Source organism: Myxine glutinosa, chromosome 6 (assembly GCF_964187855.1).
Source record: "Myxine glutinosa chromosome 6, kmMyxGlut1.1, whole genome shotgun sequence".
Classification (NCBI taxonomy): domain Eukaryota; kingdom Metazoa; phylum Chordata; class Myxini; order Myxiniformes; family Myxinidae; genus Myxine; species Myxine glutinosa.
This window is the reverse complement of record NC_136266.1, coordinates 9,842,370-9,856,543: the sequence shown is the minus strand read 5'-3', so window position 1 is coordinate 9,856,543 and position 14,174 is coordinate 9,842,370.

The window sequence follows — 14,174 nt, the reverse complement described above, 5'->3', positions numbered from 1 at the left end:
ACCCTTCAGAATTACCCTTTAGAATTACCCTTTATAATTACACTATATAATTATCCTTTAGAATTACCCTTTAGAATTACCCTTTAGAAATACCCTTTAGAATTACCCTTTATAATTACACTATAATTATCCTTTAGAATTACCCTTTAGAATTACACTTTAGAATTACACTTTATAATTATCCTTTAGAATTACCCTTTAGAATTACACTTTAGAATTACCCTTTAGAATTACCCTTTATAATTACACTTTATAATTATCCTTTAGAATTACCCTTTAGAATTACCCTTTAGAATTACCCTTTAGAATTACCCTTTATAATTGCACTTTATAATTATCCTTTAGAATTACCCTTTAGAATTACACTTTAGAATTGCGCTTTAGAATTACCCTTTAGAATTACCCTTTAGAATTACACTTTATAATTATCCTTTAGAATTACCCTTTATAATTATCCTTTAGAATTACCCTTTATAATTGCACTTTATAATTATCCTTTAGAATTACCCTTTAGAATTACACTTTAGAATTGCGCTTTAGAATTACCCTTTAGAATTACCCTTTATAATTACACTTTATAATTATCCTTTAGAATTACCCTTTAGAATTACCCTTTTGAATTACCCTTTAAAATTACACTTTAGAATTACCCTTTAGAATTACCCATTAGAATTTCCCTTTAGAATTACCCTTTAGAATTACCGTTTATAATTACCCTTTAGAATTACCCTTTAAAATTACCCTTTTGAATTACCCTTTAAAATTACACTTTAGAATTACCCTTTAGAATTACCCTTCAGAATTACCCATTAGAATTTCCCTTTAGAATTACCCTTTAGAATTACCCTTTAGAATTACCCTTTAGAATTACCCTTTAGAATTACCCTTTAGAATTACCCTTTAGAATTACCCTTTCTAATTACACTTTATAATTATACTTTAGAATTACCCTTTAGAATTACCCTTTAGAATTACCCTTTAGAATTACACTTTAGAATTACACTTTATAATTACACTTTAGAATTACCCTTTAGAATTACACTTTATAATTACACTTTAGAATTACCCTTTAATTACACTTTAGAATTACACTTTAGAATTACCCTTTCTAATTACACTTTATAATTATCCTTTAGAATTACCCTTTAGAATTACACTTTAGAATTACCCTTTAGAATTACACTTTAGAATTACACTTTATAATTACAATTTAGAATTACCCTTTAGAATTACCCTTTAGAATTACACTTTAGAATTACACTTTCTAATTACACTTTCTAATTACCCTTTAGAATTACACTTTAGAATTACACTTTATAATTACCCTTTAGAATTACCCTTTAGAATTACACTTTCTAATTACACTTTATAATTATCCTTTAGAATTACCCTTTAGAATTACCCTTTCTAATTACACTTTATAATTATCCTTTAGAATTACCCTTTAGAATTACACTTTAGAATTACCCTTTAGAATTACACTTTAGAATTACACTTTATAATTACAATTTAGAATTACCCTTTAGAATTACCCTTTAGAATTACACTTTAGAATTACACTTTCTAATTACACTTTCTAATTACCCTTTAGAATTACACTTTAGAATTACACTTTATAATTACACTTTAGAATTACCCTTAAGAATTACCCTTTAGAATTACACTTTCTAATTACACTTTATAATTATCCTTTAGAATTACCCTTTAGAATTACACTTTAGAATTACACTTTATAATTACACTTTAGAATTACCCTTTAGAATTACCCTTTAGAATTACCCTTTAGAATTACACTTTATAATTACACTTTAGAATTACCCTTTAGAATTACCCTTTAGAATTACACTTTATAATTACACTTTATAATTACACTTTAGAATTACCCTTTAGAATTACCCTTTAGAATTACCCTTTAGAATTACCCTTTAGAATTACACTTTATAATTACACTTTATAATTACACTTTATAATTACACTTTAGAATTACCCTTTAGAATTACACTTTAGAATTACACTTTATAATTACACTTTAGAATTACCCTTTAGAATTACCCTTTAGAATTACCCTTTAGAATTACCCTTTAGAATTACCCTTTAGAATTACACTTTATAATTACACTTTATAATTACACTTTATAATTACACTTTATAATTACCCTTTAGAATTACACTTTAGAATTACACTTTATAATTACACTTTAGAATTGCCCTTTAGAATTACCCTTTAGAATTACCCTTTAGAATTACCCTTTAGAATTACCCTTTAGAATTACCCTTTAGAATTACACTTTATAATTACACTTTATAATTACACTTTATAATTACACTTTAGAATTACCCTTTAGAATTACCCTTTAGAATTACCCTTTAGAATTACACTTTATAATTACACTTTATAATTACCCTTTATAATTACACTTTATAATTACACTTTATAATTACACTTTATAATTACACTTTAGAATTACCCTTTAGAATTACCCTTTAGAATTACCCTTTAGAATTACACTTTATAATTACACTTTATAATTACCCTTTAGAATTACCCTTTAGAATTACCCTTTCGAATTACACTTTATAATTACACTTTATAATTACACTTTATAATTACACTTTAGAATTACCCTTTATAATTACCCTTTAGAATTACCCTTTAGAATTACCCTTTAGAATTACACTTTAGAATTACACTTTATAATTACACTTTAGAATTACCCTTTAGAATTACCCTTTATAATTACCCTTTAGAATTACCCTTTCTAATTACACTTTATAATTATCCTTTAGAATTACCCTTTAGAATTACCCTTTAGAATTACACTTTAGAATTACACTTTAGAATTACACTTTATAATTACACTTTAGAATTACACTTTTGAATTACACTTTATAATTACACTTTAGAATTACCCTTTAGAATTACCCTTTAGAATTACCCTTTAGAATTGCACTTTATAATTACACTTTATAATTACACTTTAGAATTACACTTTATAATTACACTTTAGAATTACCGTTTATAATTACCCTTTAGAATTACCCTTTAAAATTACCCTTTAGAATTACCCTTTAGAATTACCCTTTAGAATTACACTTTAGAATTACCCTTTAGAATTACCCTTTAGAATTACACTTTAGAATTACCCTTTAGAATTACCCTTTAGAATTACACTTTATAATTTCACTTTAGAATTACACTTTATAATTACACTTTAAAATTACACTTTATAATTACACTTTAAAATTACACTTTAGAATTACCCTTTAGAATTACACTTTATAATTACACTTTAGAATTACACTTTATAATTACACTTTAGAATTACACTTTAGAATTACCCTTTTGAATTACACTTTATAATTACACTTTAGAATTACACTTTATAATTACACTTTAGAATTACACTTTAGAATTACCCTTTAGAATTACCCTTTTGAATTACACTTTATAATTACACTTTAGAATTACACTTTATAATTACACTTTAGAATTACACTTTAGAATTACCCTTTAGAATTACCCTTTAGAATTACCCTTTAGAATTACACTTTAGAATTACCGTTTATAATTACCCTTTAGAATTACCATTTAAAATTACCCTTTAGAATTACCCTTTAAAATTACACTTTAGAATTACCCTTTAGAATTACCCTTTAGAATTACCCATTAAAATTACCCTTTAGAATTACCCTTTAAAATTACACTTTAGAATTACCCTTTAGAATTACCCTTTAGAATTACCCATTAGAATTACCCTTTAGAATTACCCTTTAGAATTACCCATTAGAATTACCCTTTTGAATTACCCTTTAAAATTACACTTTAGAATTACCCTTTAGAATTACCCATTAGAATTACCCTTTTGAATTACCCTTTAAAATTACACTTTAGAATTACCCTTTAGAATTACCCTTTAGAATTACCCATTAGAATTACCCATTAGAATTACCCTTTTGAATTACCCTTTAAAATTACACTTTAGAATTACCCTTTAGAATTACCCTTTAGAATTACCCTTTAGAATTACCCATTAGAATTTCCCTTTTGAATTACCCTTTAAAATTACACTTTAGAATTACCGTTTAGAATTACCCTTTAGAATTACCCATTAGAATTACCCTTTAGAATTACCCATTAGAATTACCCTTTTGAATTACCCTTTAAAATTACACTTTAGAATTACCCTTTAGAATTACCCTTTAGAATTACCCATTAGAATTACCCTTTTGAATTACCCTTTAAAATTACACTTTAGAATTACCCTTTAGAATTACCCTTTAGAATTACCCATTAGAATTACCCTTTTGAATTACCCTTTAAAATTACACTTTAGAATTACCCTTTAGAATTACCCTTTAGAATTACCCTTTAGAATTACCCATTAGAATTACCCTTTTGAATTACCCTTTAAAATTACACTTTAGAATTACCCTTTAGAATTACCCTTTAGAATTACCCTTTAAAATTACACTTTAGAATTACCCTTCAGAATTACCCTTTAGAATTACCCTTTATAATTACACTTTATAATTATCCTTTAGAATTACCCTTCAGAATTACCCTTTAGAATTACCCTTTATAATTACACTATATAATTATCCTTTAGAATTACCCTTTAGAATTACCCTTTAGAAATACCCTTTAGAATTACCCTTTATAATTACACTATAATTATCCTTTAGAATTACCCTTTAGAATTACACTTTAGAATTACACTTTATAATTATCCTTTAGAATTACCCTTTAGAATTACACTTTAGAATTACCCTTTAGAATTACCCTTTATAATTACACTTTATAATTATCCTTTAGAATTACCCTTTAGAATTACCCTTTAGAATTACCCTTTAGAATTACCCTTTAGAATTACCCTTTATAATTGCACTTTATAATTATCCTTTAGAATTACCCTTTAGAATTACACTTTAGAATTGCGCTTTAGAATTACCCTTTAGAATTACCCTTTAGAATTACACTTTATAATTATCCTTTAGAATTACCCTTTATAATTATCCTTTAGAATTACCCTTTATAATTGCACTTTATAATTATCCTTTAGAATTACCCTTTAGAATTACACTTTAGAATTGCGCTTTAGAATTACCCTTTAGAATTACCCTTTATAATTACACTTTATAATTATCCTTTAGAATTACCCTTTAGAATTACCCTTTTGAATTACCCTTTAAAATTACACTTTAGAATTACCCTTTAGAATTACCCATTAGAATTTCCCTTTAGAATTACCCTTTAGAATTACCGTTTATAATTACCCTTTAGAATTACCCTTTAAAATTACCCTTTTGAATTACCCTTTAAAATTACACTTTAGAATTACCCTTTAGAATTACCCTTCAGAATTACCCATTAGAATTTCCCTTTAGAATTACCCTTTAGAATTACCCTTTAGAATTACCCTTTAGAATTACCCTTTAGAATTACCCTTTAGAATTACCCTTTAGAATTACCCTTTCTAATTACACTTTATAATTATACTTTAGAATTACCCTTTAGAATTACCCTTTAGAATTACCCTTTAGAATTACACTTTAGAATTACACTTTATAATTACACTTTAGAATTACACTTTAGAATTACCCTTTAGAATTACCCTTTAGAATTACACTTTCGAATTATCCTTTAGAATTACCCTTTAGAATTACCCTTTAGAATTACCCTTTAAAATTACACTTTAGAATTACCCTTCAGAATTACCCTTTAGAATTACCCTTTATAATTACACTTTATAATTATCCTTTAGAATTACCCTTCAGAATTACCCTTTAGAATTACCCTTTATAATTACACTTTATAATTATCCTTTAGAATTACCCTTTAGAATTACCCTTTAGAAATATCCTTTAGAATTACCCTTTAGAATTACACTTTAGAATTACCCTTTCTAATTACACTTTATAATTATCCTTTAGAATTACCCTTTAGAATTACCCTTTAGAATTACACTTTAGAATTACACTTTAGAATTACACTTTATAATTACACTTTAGAATTACCCTTTAGAATTACCCTTTAGAATTACCCTTTAGAATTACACTTTAGAATTATGCTTTAGAATTATCCTTTAGAATTACCCTTTAGAATTACCCTTTAAAATTACACTTTAGAATTACCCTTCAGAATTACCCTTTAGAATTACCCTTTATAATTACACTTTATAATTATCCTTTAGAATTACCCTTCAGAATTACCCTTTAGAATTACCCTTTATAATTACACTATATAATTATCCTTTAGAATTACCCTTTAGAATTACCCTTTAGAAATACCCTTTAGAATTACCCTTTATAATTACACTATAATTATCCTTTAGAATTACCCTTTAGAATTACACTTTAGAATTACACTTTATAATTATCCTTTAGAATTACCCTTTAGAATTACACTTTAGAATTACCCTTTAGAATTACCCTTTATAATTACACTTTATAATTATCCTTTAGAATTACCCTTTAGAATTACCCTTTAGAATTACCCTTTAGAATTACCCTTTATAATTGCACTTTATAATTATCCTTTAGAATTACCCTTTAGAATTACACTTTAGAATTGCGCTTTAGAATTACCCTTTAGAATTACCCTTTAGAATTACACTTTATAATTATCCTTTAGAATTACCCTTTATAATTATCCTTTAGAATTACCCTTTATAATTGCACTTTATAATTATCCTTTAGAATTACCCTTTAGAATTACACTTTAGAATTGCGCTTTAGAATTACCCTTTAGAATTACCCTTTATAATTACACTTTATAATTATCCTTTAGAATTACCCTTTAGAATTACCCTTTTGAATTACCCTTTAAAATTACACTTTAGAATTACCCTTTAGAATTACCCATTAGAATTTCCCTTTAGAATTACCCTTTAGAATTACCGTTTATAATTACCCTTTAGAATTACCCTTTAAAATTACCCTTTTGAATTACCCTTTAAAATTACACTTTAGAATTACCCTTTAGAATTACCCTTCAGAATTACCCATTAGAATTTCCCTTTAGAATTACCCTTTAGAATTACCCTTTAGAATTACCCTTTAGAATTACCCTTTAGAATTACCCTTTAGAATTACCCTTTAGAATTACCCTTTCTAATTACACTTTATAATTATACTTTAGAATTACCCTTTAGAATTACCCTTTAGAATTACCCTTTAGAATTACACTTTAGAATTACACTTTATAATTACACTTTAGAATTACCCTTTAGAATTACACTTTATAATTACACTTTAGAATTACCCTTTAATTACACTTTAGAATTACACTTTAGAATTACCCTTTCTAATTACACTTTATAATTATCCTTTAGAATTACCCTTTAGAATTACACTTTAGAATTACCCTTTAGAATTACACTTTAGAATTACACTTTATAATTACAATTTAGAATTACCCTTTAGAATTACCCTTTAGAATTACACTTTAGAATTACACTTTCTAATTACACTTTCTAATTACCCTTTAGAATTACACTTTAGAATTACACTTTATAATTACCCTTTAGAATTACCCTTTAGAATTACACTTTCTAATTACACTTTATAATTATCCTTTAGAATTACCCTTTAGAATTACACTTTAGAATTACACTTTATAATTACACTTTAGAATTACCCTTAAGAATTACCCTTTAGAATTACACTTTCTAATTACACTTTATAATTATCCTTTAGAATTACCCTTTAGAATTACACTTTAGAATTACACTTTATAATTACACTTTAGAATTACCCTTTAGAATTACCCTTTAGAATTACCCTTTAGAATTACACTTTATAATTACACTTTAGAATTACCCTTTAGAATTACCCTTTAGAATTACACTTTATAATTACACTTTATAATTACACTTTAGAATTACCCTTTAGAATTACCCTTTAGAATTACCCTTTAGAATTACCCTTTAGAATTACACTTTATAATTACACTTTATAATTACACTTTATAATTACACTTTAGAATTACCCTTTAGAATTACACTTTAGAATTACACTTTATAATTACACTTTAGAATTACCCTTTAGAATTACCCTTTAGAATTACCCTTTAGAATTACCCTTTAGAATTACCCTTTAGAATTACACTTTATAATTACACTTTATAATTACACTTTATAATTACACTTTATAATTACCCTTTAGAATTACACTTTAGAATTACACTTTATAATTACACTTTAGAATTGCCCTTTAGAATTACCCTTTAGAATTACCCTTTAGAATTACCCTTTAGAATTACCCTTTAGAATTACCCTTTAGAATTACACTTTATAATTACACTTTATAATTACACTTTATAATTACACTTTAGAATTACCCTTTAGAATTACCCTTTAGAATTACACTTTATAATTACACTTTATAATTACCCTTTATAATTACACTTTATAATTACACTTTATAATTACACTTTATAATTACACTTTAGAATTACCCTTTAGAATTACCCTTTAGAATTACCCTTTAGAATTACACTTTATAATTACACTTTATAATTACCCTTTAGAATTACCCTTTAGAATTACCCTTTCGAATTACACTTTATAATTACACTTTATAATTACACTTTATAATTACACTTTAGAATTACCCTTTATAATTACCCTTTAGAATTACCCTTTAGAATTACCCTTTAGAATTACACTTTAGAATTACACTTTATAATTACACTTTAGAATTACCCTTTAGAATTACCCTTTATAATTACCCTTTAGAATTACCCTTTCTAATTACACTTTATAATTATCCTTTAGAATTACCCTTTAGAATTACCCTTTAGAATTACACTTTAGAATTACACTTTAGAATTACACTTTATAATTACACTTTAGAATTACACTTTTGAATTACACTTTATAATTACACTTTAGAATTACCCTTTAGAATTACCCTTTAGAATTACCCTTTAGAATTGCACTTTATAATTACACTTTATAATTACACTTTAGAATTACACTTTATAATTACACTTTAGAATTACCGTTTATAATTACCCTTTAGAATTACCCTTTAAAATTACCCTTTAGAATTACCCTTTAGAATTACCCTTTAGAATTACACTTTAGAATTACCCTTTAGAATTACCCTTTAGAATTACACTTTAGAATTACCCTTTAGAATTACCCTTTAGAATTACACTTTATAATTTCACTTTAGAATTACACTTTATAATTACACTTTAAAATTACACTTTATAATTACACTTTAAAATTACACTTTAGAATTACCCTTTAGAATTACACTTTATAATTACACTTTAGAATTACACTTTATAATTACACTTTAGAATTACACTTTAGAATTACCCTTTTGAATTACACTTTATAATTACACTTTAGAATTACACTTTATAATTACACTTTAGAATTACACTTTAGAATTACCCTTTAGAATTACCCTTTTGAATTACACTTTATAATTACACTTTAGAATTACACTTTATAATTACACTTTAGAATTACACTTTAGAATTACCCTTTAGAATTACCCTTTAGAATTACCCTTTAGAATTACACTTTAGAATTACCGTTTATAATTACCCTTTAGAATTACCATTTAAAATTACCCTTTAGAATTACCCTTTAAAATTACACTTTAGAATTACCCTTTAGAATTACCCTTTAGAATTACCCATTAAAATTACCCTTTAGAATTACCCTTTAAAATTACACTTTAGAATTACCCTTTAGAATTACCCTTTAGAATTACCCATTAGAATTACCCTTTAGAATTACCCTTTAGAATTACCCATTAGAATTACCCTTTTGAATTACCCTTTAAAATTACACTTTAGAATTACCCTTTAGAATTACCCATTAGAATTACCCTTTTGAATTACCCTTTAAAATTACACTTTAGAATTACCCTTTAGAATTACCCTTTAGAATTACCCATTAGAATTACCCATTAGAATTACCCTTTTGAATTACCCTTTAAAATTACACTTTAGAATTACCCTTTAGAATTACCCTTTAGAATTACCCTTTAGAATTACCCATTAGAATTTCCCTTTTGAATTACCCTTTAAAATTACACTTTAGAATTACCGTTTAGAATTACCCTTTAGAATTACCCATTAGAATTACCGTTTAGAATTACCCATTAGAATTACCCTTTTGAATTACCCTTTAAAATTACACTTTAGAATTACCCTTTAGAATTACCCTTTAGAATTACCCATTAGAATTACCCTTTTGAATTACCCTTTAAAATTACACTTTAGAATTACCCTTTAGAATTACCCTTTAGAATTACCCATTAGAATTACCCTTTTGAATTACCCTTTAAAATTACACTTTAGAATTACCCTTTAGAATTACCCTTTAGAATTACCCTTTAGAATTACCCATTAGAATTACCCTTTTGAATTACCCTTTAAAATTACACTTTAGAATTACCCTTTAGAATTACCCTTTAGAATTACCCTTTAAAATTACACTTTAGAATTACCCTTCAGAATTACCCTTTAGAATTACCCTTTATAATTACACTTTATAATTATCCTTTAGAATTACCCTTCAGAATTACCCTTTAGAATTACCCTTTATAATTACACTATATAATTATCCTTTAGAATTACCCTTTAGAATTACCCTTTAGAAATACCCTTTAGAATTACCCTTTATAATTACACTATAATTATCCTTTAGAATTACCCTTTAGAATTACACTTTAGAATTACACTTTATAATTATCCTTTAGAATTACCCTTTAGAATTACACTTTAGAATTACCCTTTAGAATTACCCTTTATAATTACACTTTATAATTATCCTTTAGAATTACCCTTTAGAATTACCCTTTAGAATTACCCTTTAGAATTACCCTTTAGAATTACCCTTTATAATTGCACTTTATAATTATCCTTTAGAATTACCCTTTAGAATTACACTTTAGAATTGCGCTTTAGAATTACCCTTTAGAATTACCCTTTAGAATTACACTTTATAATTATCCTTTAGAATTACCCTTTATAATTATCCTTTAGAATTACCCTTTATAATTGCACTTTATAATTATCCTTTAGAATTACCCTTTAGAATTACACTTTAGAATTGCGCTTTAGAATTACCCTTTAGAATTACCCTTTATAATTACACTTTATAATTATCCTTTAGAATTACCCTTTAGAATTACCCTTTTGAATTACCCTTTAAAATTACACTTTAGAATTACCCTTTAGAATTACCCATTAGAATTTCCCTTTAGAATTACCCTTTAGAATTACCGTTTATAATTACCCTTTAGAATTACCCTTTAAAATTACCCTTTTGAATTACCCTTTAAAATTACACTTTAGAATTACCCTTTAGAATTACCCTTCAGAATTACCCATTAGAATTTCCCTTTAGAATTACCCTTTAGAATTACCCTTTAGAATTACCCTTTAGAATTACCCTTTAGAATTACCCTTTAGAATTACCCTTTAGAATTACCCTTTCTAATTACACTTTATAATTATACTTTAGAATTACCCTTTAGAATTACCCTTTAGAATTACCCTTTAGAATTACACTTTAGAATTACACTTTATAATTACACTTTAGAATTACCCTTTAGAATTACACTTTATAATTACACTTTAGAATTACCCTTTAATTACACTTTAGAATTACACTTTAGAATTACCCTTTCTAATTACACTTTATAATTATCCTTTAGAATTACCCTTTAGAATTACACTTTAGAATTACCCTTTAGAATTACACTTTAGAATTACACTTTATAATTACAATTTAGAATTACCCTTTAGAATTACCCTTTAGAATTACACTTTAGAATTACACTTTCTAATTACACTTTCTAATTACCCTTTAGAATTACACTTTAGAATTACACTTTATAATTACCCTTTAGAATTACCCTTTAGAATTACACTTTCTAATTACACTTTATAATTATCCTTTAGAATTACCCTTTAGAATTACACTTTAGAATTACACTTTATAATTACACTTTAGAATTACCCTTAAGAATTACCCTTTAGAATTACACTTTCTAATTACCCTTTAGAATTACACTTTAGAATTACCCTTTAGAATTACCCTTTAGAATTACACTTTATAATTACACTTTATAATTACACTTTAGAATTACCCTTTAGAATTACCCTTTAGAATTACCCTTTAGAATTACCCTTTAGAATTACACTTTATAATTACACTTTATAATTACACTTTATAATTACACTTTAGAATTACCCTTTAGAATTACACTTTAGAATTACACTTTATAATTACACTTTAGAATTACCCTTTAGAATTACCCTTTAGAATTACCCTTTAGAATTACCCTTTAGAATTACACTTTAGAATTACACTTTATAATTACACTTTAGAATTACCCTTTAGAATTACACTTTATAATTACACTTTAGAATTACCCTTTAATTACACTTTAGAATTACACTTTAGAATTACCCTTTCTAATTACACTTTATAATTATCCTTTAGAATTACCCTTTAGAATTACACTTTAGAATTACCCTTTAGAATTACACTTTAGAATTACACTTTATAATTACAATTTAGAATTACCCTTTGGAATTACCCTTTAGAATTACACTTTAGAATTACACTTTCTAATTACACTTTCTAATTACCCTTTAGAATTACACTTTAGAATTACACTTTATAATTACCCTTTAGAATTACCCTTTAGAATTACACTTTCTAATTACACTTTATAATTATCCTTTAGAATTACCCTTTAGAATTACACTTTAGAATTACACTTTATAATTACACTTTAGAATTACCCTTTAGAATTACCCTTTAGAATTACCCTTTAGAATTACACTTTATAATTACACTTTAGAATTACCCTTTAGAATTACCCTTTAGAATTACACTTTATAATTACACTTTATAATTACACTTTAGAATTACCCTTTAGAATTACCCTTTAGAATTACCCTTTAGAATTACCCTTTAGAATTACACTTTATAATTACACTTTATAATTACACTTTATAATTACACTTTAGAATTACCCTTTAGAATTACACTTTAGAATTACACTTTATAATTACACTTTAGAATTACCCTTTAGAATTACCCTTTAGAATTACCCTTTAGAATTACCCTTTAGAATTACCCTTTAGAATTACACTTTATAATTACACTTTATAATTACACTTTATAATTACACTTTATAATTACCCTTTAGAATTACACTTTAGAATTACACTTTATAATTACACTTTAGAATTGCCCTTTAGAATTACCCTTTAGAATTACCCTTTAGAATTACCCTTTAGAATTACCCTTTAGAATTACCCTTTAGAATTACACTTTATAATTACACTTTATAATTACACTTTATAATTACACTTTAGAATTACCCTTTAGAATTACCCTTTAGAATTACCCTTTAGAATTACACTTTATAATTACACTTTATAATTACCCTTTATAATTACACTTTATAATTACACTTTATAATTACACTTTATAATTACACTTTAGAATTACCCTTTAGAATTACCCTTTAGAATTACCCTTTAGAATTACACTTTATAATTACACTTTATAATTACCCTTTAGAATTACCCTTTAGAATTACCCTTTCGAATTACACTTTATAATTACACTTTATAATTACACTTTATAATTACACTTTAGAATTACCCTTTAGAATTACCCTTTAGAATTACCCTTTAGAATTACCCTTTAGAATTACACTTTATAATTACACTTTATAATTACCCTTTAGAATTACCCTTTAGAATTACCCTTTCGAATTACACTTTATAATTACACTTTATAATTACACTTTATAATTACACTTTATAATTACCCTTTATAATTACACTTTATAATTATCCTTTAGAATTACCCTTTAGAATTACCCTTTAGAATTACACTTTAGAATTACACTTTAGAATTACACTTTATAATTACACTTTAGAATTACACTTTTGAATTACACTTTATAATTACACTTTAGAATTACCCTTTAGAATTACCCTTTAGAATTACCCTTTAGAATTGCACTTTATAATTACACTTTATAATTACACTTTAGAATTACACTTTATAATTACACTTTAGAATTACCGTTTATAATTACCCTTTAGAATTACCCTTTAAAATTACCCTTTAGAATTACCCTTTAGAATTACCCTTTAGAATTACACTTTAGAATTACCCTTT